At 37.0% G+C, this 10,569-nt stretch overlaps 1 protein-coding gene across 1 annotated transcript in view; it reads left to right on the top strand.

Moving 5' to 3' along the window:
- Nucleotides 1–10,024: 10,024 nt before the first annotated feature.
- Nucleotides 10,025–10,569, top strand: part of LOC101124651 (maestro heat-like repeat-containing protein family member 9) — a 62,909-nt gene continuing 62,364 nt past the window's right edge. Inside the window, exon 1 of the mRNA XM_004027885.4 lies at nt 10,025–10,119. The gene's annotated coding sequence lies outside the window, so the exon portion shown is untranslated. The remainder of the gene's footprint in view (nt 10,120–10,569) is intronic.

Below are 10,569 nucleotides of genomic sequence, written 5' to 3'. Positions count from 1 at the left end.
ATTGGTATGTTTGTACTATTTTATCATTCGCTGTTGTTGATCTCTTACTGTGCCTAATTTGTAAATTAAACTTTATTGAAGGTAAGTATGTACAGGAAAAAAAACATGGTATATATATGGTTCAGTACTATCCATGGTTTCAGATACTCACTGGGGAGATCTTGGAACATATCTCTCACAGATAAGGGGGAACTACTGTATGATAATGTTTTATGGACTTTTTTTTCTATTTTGCACTAAAAGAATTTCATTCTAAATTCTTAATCTTTTCTAACGTTCACCATGTCTAAACGAAAATACAACATAACTAGTATCCCTCCTGCCAAATTTCCACATCTCTGGAAGGATAACTTAGAGAATAAAATCCTATTACTTGGGGAGTTTTATTTAATGTGAGGGTAGGATGTATTTTTTTTTGACAAAATTAGGCATAATTATTTAGTTGTAGTTTTAAAGAAATATTCTTGTTAATTATTAATGAAACTGTAAAAATAAATATAAAAATCAAATACAATCGAACTATACTATAATGCACATGCTGGGGATAGGGTCAACGTCTTACTTTTTAGTTGGTTTTTCTATTAGATATTGTTTTCTATTAGGAATTGTTTTTAGCAGAAAATAAATCGTTCTACCAAAAGGGCATGTGCACTCACATGTTCATCACAGCATTATTCACAATAGGAAAGACATGGGATCAACCTAGGTGCCCATCGGTGGTGGATTGGGTAAAGAAAATATAGTACATATACTACTTATACACCATGAAATACTACACGGCCATAACAAAGAACAAAGCCATGTCCCTTGCAGCAACATGGATGCAGCAGGAGACCATTATCCTAAGTGAATTAGCACAAATACTGCATGTTCTCGCTTATCAGTTGGAGCGAAATATTGGGTGCTCATGGACATAAAGATGAAAACAATAGGCACTCTGAACCACTACAGAGGGTAGGGAGGGAAGGGTAAAAGTTGAAAAACTAATTACTGGGTACTATGCTCACTACCCAGATGATCAGATCAATCTCAGTCATACCCCAAACTTCAGCATCGCATAATATACTCATGTAACAAACCTGCACATGTACCCCCGGGATCTAAAATAAAAGTTGAAATTATTCTTTTAAACAAGAAATGATCCAAAAAAGAATGGTTTTTTAGCATCACATACTTACCATTTTTATACTAAATACTAGGTAAGAAAGAATCAGAATGGTTTCTACTCATCTTAGACACATCCTTTCCATTCTGATACATGATTAAAAAATAAATAAAGAGAAAAAATGGGAGAACTTGAGAGGAGAGGGCACACATTTTTGTGGGGGCAGTTTATAAGCTTGGAAAATGTTGACATCTTAGCAGTTTCAAATAAATAGAAAGCAATGCCCCATTTCGCTCTTCTCATCCTTCCTGCCCTGTGCCCTCCCCCAAGGCCTTCCTGCTCCCTCAAGTGCCCACCATTGAGTCCAAAGAGAGTTGCCTCTCTAGATCCTCAATACACTCTTGAGATTCACCATGAAAGTGCATCAAAAAGTATTTTATCATGAGATCTGGAAATAATTTTCTAATGAATGTATAATACTGTAAGTGTATCATGTAAAATCACAGCCATAGAAACTGTTACTTTGGAAAAATAAGCTGTAAATCTAAATATGATCTGCTCTTTTTAAAATTTTTTCTAGTAATAATGCTTGTTACTTGCTCATTTATTTTGTAAAGCAGATAATTATGACACCAAAGATTTAAGCAAAACTAATGAAAGTATAATTTTGAACTAAGACATTCTTTCTGTTTGACTTTCATCTGCAAATTAGGAAAGGTCATCATTATTTAATTATGTCAGTGATCAACCTCATGGATCATTGCCACGGAAAGCAAGAGGAGCTCACTGTGATCTTAATGCCTCAGGACACATGGTGTTCTGCTAATATACGTTAGTAGATGCTATAGGACAAAAGCCTTCCATAATCAAATGAGATTGGAAAATGCTAGGTTAAAGAAAGTTAAATACATTTATTTACCACAGGGATACTGTGCAACTTTAGTACACTAATTTTCAATATGAATTTGCAAAAAGAGGCAGTGACCATAGAATCCTTTGTTCATGGAGCATATTTTTTAAACTGGAAGTCACATAGGTAAATTTTCTCTAATCACATCAGAATGTGACTATTGGAGGAAAAAAGAACACTCTAATTTCCTATTACAACTTGTCATAACACATTACACCTAAATTCATCTGAGAGAAACAGAATTTTAGGAAGTTAAGCATGAGAAAACCATGGCAACATTATTTATTTACTCATTTATTTTCTCTTATGTCAATATGTATTGTTGAAGTTCAATAAGCAAATAATAAGATTTGCCACCAGAGAATAAAGAAGCAGTAGCTATGAAGCGTTGGAAGAGAAGAAATCAGCCATAGGCAATAGATCAAATTTACTATGCAGAAAGCATGAGGTATGTGAAAAACAGAGTGTATGTATGTAAATACATGTACGTAAGTGTATAAATATAAAGGTATATGATATAAAAGTATATATGTATGTAAGTATATAAGAATAATAATCTAAGAAGAACTGAGGGAGAATGGCCAGCTGAAAGAAAATTCTTAGCTTACACTTGGGGAAACACAGGTAAATGTTTCACTAGGAGAGGAGGAGAGTGACCTCTTGTGTTCAGGACCTCCCTTATTTCACTTCAGTATCCTCCTCTTCCAGAACTTCACACAATGTCATTCCTATATGTAAGGTGATCAAACATTAGAATGCATCAGTAAAGGTTATTTTTCTAATTTTGACTATTCACAAAGAAGTTCCACTAAAATTAAATCTAGTATAGTTCCATAGTTCTATCAGTTAGGCTTATGTTTGTCTACAAGTGCTAAAAGCTTAACATAGCAGATTAGAAATGTATTTATCTCAGGTGAATGAAGTCCAGACTGAGCAAGGTTGGACAAGGATGAGCAAAGTTGAGCAAGGCTGGCAAGTCAGTTTCATGATCATTAAGGCCCTTAGCACAGGGCTTCCACCTCATTCTCCAGGCCGCAATTTTGTCTGTCTGCTGCAGCCAACAGGAAAAAGGATAGAGGAAAAGGAAAACAAAGCAAAGAGGCGTCCAAGAATTTACACATGAGCCATGGTAACGAGGCTTATTCCAAGCAGTCATATACTCAGCTAAACACTGGGGACTCTATAACATAGAAGAAGGAGAAAACACCACAGTAGTTAATAAATCTTCATTAAAGAAGGTAAAACTATATGAAAAACTGCAAGAGAATGGCCAGCTAGAAGAAAATGCTTAGCTCGCATCTTGGGAAGTGCAGTCAAATGATTCTAGTAGGGACATCTGAATATCTCAAAAACACCATTCAAAGAAAGAAATTTCACTGCCTTTCTCATCTCTCTTCTTTCTTACCCTCTTCAACCCAAGTTAGGGAGTGCAGAGGAATCAAATAAGAAAAAGAAGACAAACACACCTCACCCACTTCTGGAGGCTGCCTGACTGCAGCCATGCCTAGTTTGGACAAGGAAAATGTAATTTTGAGCGAAATAAATTGTGTTATTATACAAAAAGGGACTGTTATAATTATTAAATTGTGATTTTTCTGCTATGTACAGTGACTATAGGGCTTTTTATTCGCAACAAGAAATCAGAAATGTCATAGGTGTGCCTGACATTTGTCCAGGAACAGGACAACGGCTTTCCTACTTAATAACGTTTACAAGTATAGGGAGAAATAAAAGTAAAAATCACTTGTGATTATATCCTGTGAGTATTGCTTGTACAAAGTGATGGCTACAATAGCCCCCTCAGGCTTTTCCTGAAGTTATTTAAAAAAAAAAAAAAGAATGAAAGAAAGCCGTAGAGAACAAGGCATAGAGTGGCACTAAATAAATTTAGTGTCTTTCTCTTGATTCACCGAAAAAATATTTATTAAATTCATACTATTTGCTAGTTGTGGTTTATAAAAGATATACAATGGGAAAAATCATAGGAAATAGTACAAATGGATATTTTAAAATCATATCTCATGAGATATGAGAATCCAAATTATTTGACTCACTAACCCGAGGGCAGCTGCTGAAATTTCAGACGCAATTCCCAAGAGAGACGCCAGCAAACTTAAGGCTTGGAATTTTAACCCCATTTTACTGACAGAGGCATCACTATAACATGCCTCTTGAGTTTTGTGAACTCATTTAGTCATTTTTCTGTTGAAAGCTGATTCCAACCTAAATGAGTCCACACACTATACAGATATGATACAGAGGATCTGAAACCTTCTCCTGAGGGTACTAGGCTGGAGAGAGGCCACTTTCCATTGTGTCATGTAAGTGTGCAAATTTCAGTTTTCTCTGTTAACACCTTGAATTCCGCACTAACACTGAATTTCCTTTCTGCTCCCCTAGTTATAATCTCTAATATGATGCCTGCAAGTTTTATCTTGAGTGACACCTAGTGGTTTCATGTTGTAATGAGAACACGGAGGAGGCTTGGAATCTCTGGCTAGCAGGCCAGAGGGGTGAGGTTTGAGCTTGTTTTGCATCTTTACCCTGGTCAAATAGTCATGTGAGAAAAATGATTTAGGGATCACGGCAATTCAGACTGTCCCACTTCTTACTTGTAAAACGGAATTTATATTCGTGCTCGCCCTTCGTTGCTGGAATGTTAAAAATCTCTGGAAGAGAGGTGCTATGTTCTTTCAAGTGGCTATGATTATAAAGCAGTTTCCTTCCCTTCTTTGGAAACTGTGGAGGTGTTACAAACCAACACTGAGGGGAAAAGAAGAGAAACAATGTCCAAAGTTCTCATTCCCTGGCCAGAGCAGAGAAAACTGTGGAGATTTTTAGATAGTAAGAAGCCAATGATTCATATTTTTTTCTGTCTGGTTTGAACTTGTGCTTATTTAAAAGCAAAATGAAAACCAGAATTTGACATTCCAGATTTGAAACCCATTTCAAAATCATTATATAACAGACTTGATTGTGGTTCAGCAGTTATTTATCTTACTCTTGTCTTTTGTTTTCTCTCCACTCATAGATTATGAAATATTGAATAGAGTCAAAGGAGTTCCCAGAGAACAGACGGAACTAATTCATTATGACTTTCTTCTTAAATTTTAAATTCAGAAAAGCACAGAAAATAATATAGCAAATTTTCATGCGTCGAGATTTTCTTTAATAAAAAAAGAAAATATTATGGAAAAAGTTTATCTAATTTTTTTCTTCATTCTAGTTTTATTCACCATCACTATGATGCATGTGGTATTTATCCTATCCAATTGTTTTAGAAAATTTACTTCATATCAAAAATAGTGTTTTGCACCCAACAAAAATACAGTTCAGTGTGTTATTATATGATAATTGTCATACCATACATATCATTCTGCAATTTTTTCATAATTTTTTATAGCTATCCATGTTTAGATATACAATCTTAGTCCATTATTTTAATTGCTATTTCCATTATATGAAGAGATCACAATTTGTTTAATGTTAGAAATTTTTTTTCTATCAAAACAAAGCAGTGAAAGCATTTTTAGAATGGTGGGGCAAGGACTTCTGCTGTACAGAAAGCATGGCTGCAGAGGCCTCAGGAAACTGTCATTCTTCATGGCAGGAGGGGAAGCAGGCCCATCTTACATAGCTGGAGCAGGAAGAAGAGAGAGAAAAGAGAGAGAAGGGGAAGGTGCTATCCACTTTCAAACAACCAGATCTCATGAGAACTCACTCACTATCATGAGAACAGCAAGGGGGAAAACCCACCCCAATGACCCAATCACCTCCCACCACACCCCTCCTCCAACACTGGGAATTACAATTTGTCATGAGATTTGGGTGGAAACACAAATCCAAACCATATCAGTCTGCCCTTAGCCCCTCCCAAATCTCATGTCCTTCTCACACTGCAAAATACAATCAACTCTTCTCAACAGTTCTCCAAAGTCTGAACTCATTTCAACATTAACTAAAAAGTCCAAAGTCTCATCTGAGACAAGTCTAGTGCCTTCTATGAGCCTGAAAAATCAAAAACAGTAAGTTAGTAACTTCCAAGTTACAAAAACAGTAAGTTAGTAACTTCCAAGATACAATGATGGTACAGGCAATAGGGAAATATTCCCTTTCCAAAAGGGAGAGATCGGCCAACACAAAGGGGCTACAGGTGCCATGCAAGTCTGAAACCCAGCAGGGCAGTCTTTAAATCTTAAAGCTCCAGAATAATCTCCTTTGACTCCATGTCTCAAATCCAGACAACAATGATGCAAGGGGTGGACTCCCAAGGCCTTGGGCAGCTTCGCCCCTGTGGTTCTGCAAGGTATTGCCCCCGCGGCTGCTTTCTCAAGTTTGTATTGAGTGCCTGCAGCTTTTCCAGGTGCACAGTACAAGCTGTTGGTGGATCTACCATTCTGAGGTCTGGAGGACAGTGGCCCTCTTCTCACAGCTCCACTAGGCAGTGCCCCAGTGAGAACCCTGTGTGAAGGCTCCAACCCCACATTTTCCCTCCACCCTGCTCTATAGAGGTTCTCCATGAGAGCTGTGCTGCCACAGCAGACTGCTGCCTGAACATCCAGGCATTTCCATATGTTATCTGAAATCTAGGCATTGGCTCCCAAGCCTTAACCCTTGTCCCCTGTGCACCTGCATGCTTAACACCATGTGGAAGCCAGCAAGGCTTATGGCTTGCATATTTTGAAACAGTGGCCTGAGATGTACCTGGGGCTGTTTTAGCCACAGTGGGAGCTGTAACAGCTGGGACACAAGAAGCAGTGTCCCAAGGGCAGTGGGGCCCCAAGCCTGGCCCTTAAAACCATTCTTCTTTCCTAGGACTCCAGCCTGTAATGGGAGGGACTGCCCTGAAGTTCTCTCAAGTACCTTTAAGGCATTTCCCTCATTGTCTTGGCTGTTAACATTTGGTTTCTCTTTACTTATGCAAATTTCTGCAGCTGGCTTGAATTCCTCCCCAGAAAATTGGTTTTTCTTTTGCACCACATGGTCAGGCTGCAAATTTTTATGCTCCGCTTCCCTTTTTAAGTTCCAGTTTCAGACCATCTCTTTGCTTAGGCATGTGGGCATATATTGTTAGAAGCAGCCAGGTCACATCTTAAATGTTTAGCTGCTTAGAAATTTCTTGCACCAAATTCCCTAAATCATCACTCTCAAGTTCAAACTTCCCAATAAGTTCCTCATGTCCATCTGAGACCTCATCAGCCTGGCCATCTCTGCCCCACTGTCAGCAACTGGGTCAAAATCATTCAAGTCTCTAGGATGTTCCAAACTTTCTCTCATCTTTCTGTTTTCTTCTGAGCCAACCAAACTGTTCCAATCTCTGCCCATTACCCTGTTCCAAAGCTGCTTCCACATTTTCAGGTATCTTTATAGCAATGCACCACTCCTAGGTACTAATTTTCTGTAGTAGTCTGTTGTCACACTGCTTGAAATAAATATCTGAGACTGGGTAATTTATAAAGAAACAAGGTTTAACTGGCTCACTGTTCCACAGGTTGTACAGAGAGCATGGCTGGGGAGGCCTCAGGAAACTTTCAATCATGGCTGAAGGGGAAGCAGGTTCATCTTACATGGCCAAAGCAGGAGGAAGACAGAGAAGAGGGGGGCTAGAAGGAAGTCAGATCACAACAAAGAACCATAAAAAAAATTACCGGGCCAGGTGCAGTGGCTCACACCTGTAATCCCAGCAATTTGGGAGGCCAAGGTGGGTGGATTACGAGGTCAAGAGATGGAGACAATCCTGGCTAACACAGTGAAACCCCGTCTCTACTGAAAATACAAAAAAATTAGCCACTGTGGTGGCACGCACCTGTAGTCCCAGCTACTCAGGAGGCCGAGGCAGGAGAATTGTGTGAACCTGGGAGGTGGAGCTTGCAGTGAGCCGAGATTGCGCCACTGCACTCCAGCCTGGATGACAGAGAAAGACTCCGTCTCAAAAAAGAAAAAAAAAATTACCAACTGAGAATTCTATATTTGACCAAACTATCCTTCAAAAAAAAAGAAAGAAGGAAAGAAAGAAAGAAAAAAGAAAGAAAGAAAGAAAGAAAGAAAGAAAGAAAGAAAGAGAAAGAAAGGAAGGAAGGGAAAGAAAGAAATAAAAAATTAAGTATTCACAAATAAAGTAAGATTGTTTTTCTAGCAGATCTGCCCTACCAGAAATACTGAAGATATTGTCTCAGGCTGAAATAAAAGAATACTAGCTAGTCACTCAAGTCTACACAGAGAGCACACTCATAAACTACAGACGTAGAATAAAATTATTTGGTTTTGTTCTCCTATTATGTTTAAAAGAAAACAGCTTAAAGCAATAATTATAAAACTGGGTTGGTGGGATTATAATGTTTAAATATACGTATGTATAACATGAATATATATAATGTGCATGGCAATAATAGCAGAAAAAATGAAGGAGGAAACCAGGTATACTGGAGCAAAACCTTTGTATGTTATTGAAACTAAATTGATATTAATTCAAACTACATTGTTTTAGGCTAATGTTGTAATTGTGACCCTAGAACAAACAAAGTTTGAAAATTCACACTTCTTGATTTCAAAACTTACTACAAAGACACAGAAATCACCACAGTGTGCTACCAGTATAGGAAAAACATATAGATTAATGGGATAAAATTGAGTTCAGAAATAAACCATTTTAGTCAATTCATTTTTTACAAAGATATGGAGACAATCAGGAAAAGAATCATCTTTTTAACAAATTGTACTGAGACAAGTGAATATCCAGATGCAAAAAATAAGATAAAATTAGACCCCTACCTCACACTATATACTAAAACTAATTCAGAATGAACCAAAGACCTAAATGTAAGGCAAAAACTACAAAACTCTAGAAACGTTCTAAATCTAATCTCTGTGAAGTTGGGCCAGGGAATGCAGGCAATATCTTTTTCTTTTTTTTTAGTTATGATACCAAAAACACAAGCAATAAAAGAAAAAGAATGGCAAATTTAAATTTCACTTAAATTTAAAACTTTTGTGCTTCAAGAGACACTGTCAAGAAAATGTAAAGGCAGCCCATAGAAAAGGAGGAATATTTGCAAATTATGTATCTGATAAGAGACTAGCATCTAGAACATATAAAAAATCACAACTCAATAATAAAAAACCGAACAGTCTAATCATAAAAAGTCATATATTGTATAAATCTATTTACATAAAATGTCCAGAAGACAGAAAGAAGATTAGTGGTTGCCAGGTACTTGGGGGAGAGGGAGGGAGAATGTCTGCTAACAGGTACAGTGTTTCTCTGGAGGTTGTTCTAAATGAAAATGTTCTAAAATTAGATAGTAATGATGGTTGTATACCTCTGTAAATATATTTAAAATGATTGAATTATATACTTTAAGATAAATTTTATGGTATGTGAATTATATTTTAATAAATCTATTATAAAAAGTGCTACAATAAACATCTTTCATGTCTCTCAGTGCATCAGTTGTATACATGTTTATACACTCTATGGACCTAGAACTGGAAATTCTGGGTTTTAGATTTTCAGTTTTGCTAGAACTTGACAAGTTTCTCTACAAACTAGTTATATCCATTTATAATCCCACCAGTCGTGTGAGAAAGTTCAACTTTCTTTTATCTTTGCCAATATTTGAAATTATCTTTTTTTAATTTTTACTTGTGTTTTAGTGTTTTTTAACTTATTAGCTGGGAAATAATATTTTAATGGTTTCTATTTTCATAACTTCAAGTGAGATTAAAAATCTTTTAAAATATTTATTGGCCATTCAGTTTTCCTTTTCTGTGAATTTTCTATTCTTATCCTTTGCCCAGCTTCTACTGGACTGTTGGTCTGAAGAACTATCTTTCAGTGCTTGTAACATAGAAACCAGAAACTTACCCACCCCTCAATAATGACAGGTGAGCATTAGTAGCCACTTGGGCATGCCAGGATATTCTACCACATTCATTCCAGAATGGAATCTTTGAAACATATTGTTGCCATGACAAGTGTCAACATTTCAAAGAATTTGCTTGGTTGATAACTACATAGAGTATTTTACCTTTGGCTAAGAGGTCATATACTAGAGTTTCTCTTCACTACTTTGTCTCACCGTGATTACAGAGAAGTTACAAATATGTAAGTGAATTCCTATTAATATTTCTGTCAGTCAAAAGCTTGTCTTTTTTTCTAATCCTGACTACTTTTCTTAACTTTTGTTCTGTTAAGAAAAAGAACCATGAATACATTAGAAAATTACATTATGACTCAGGTATGGTGGCTCACACCTGTAATCCCAGCACTTTGGGAGGCTGAGGTGGGCGGATCATGAGGTCAGGAGGTTGAGACCACCCTGGGCAACTTGGTGAAACCCCATCTCTACTAAAAATACAAAAATTAGCTGGGTGTGGTGGCGGGTGCCTGTAATCCCAGCTACTCAGGAGGCTGAGGCAGGAGAATCACTTGAACTCAGGAGGTGGAGGTTGCAGTGAGCCGAGATCATGCTACTGCACTCCAGCCTGGCAACAGAGTGAGACAAAAAAAAAAAAAAAGAAAAAAGAAAAGAAAAAGAAAATTACATTACTATGG

The sequence above is a fragment of the Gorilla gorilla genome, chromosome 1 (assembly GCF_029281585.2).
Source record: "Gorilla gorilla gorilla isolate KB3781 chromosome 1, NHGRI_mGorGor1-v2.1_pri, whole genome shotgun sequence".
Classification (NCBI taxonomy): Eukaryota; Metazoa; Chordata; class Mammalia; order Primates; family Hominidae; genus Gorilla; species Gorilla gorilla.
Note: the sequence above shows the minus strand (reverse complement) of the source record. Positions and strands in the feature narration are given on the sequence as shown.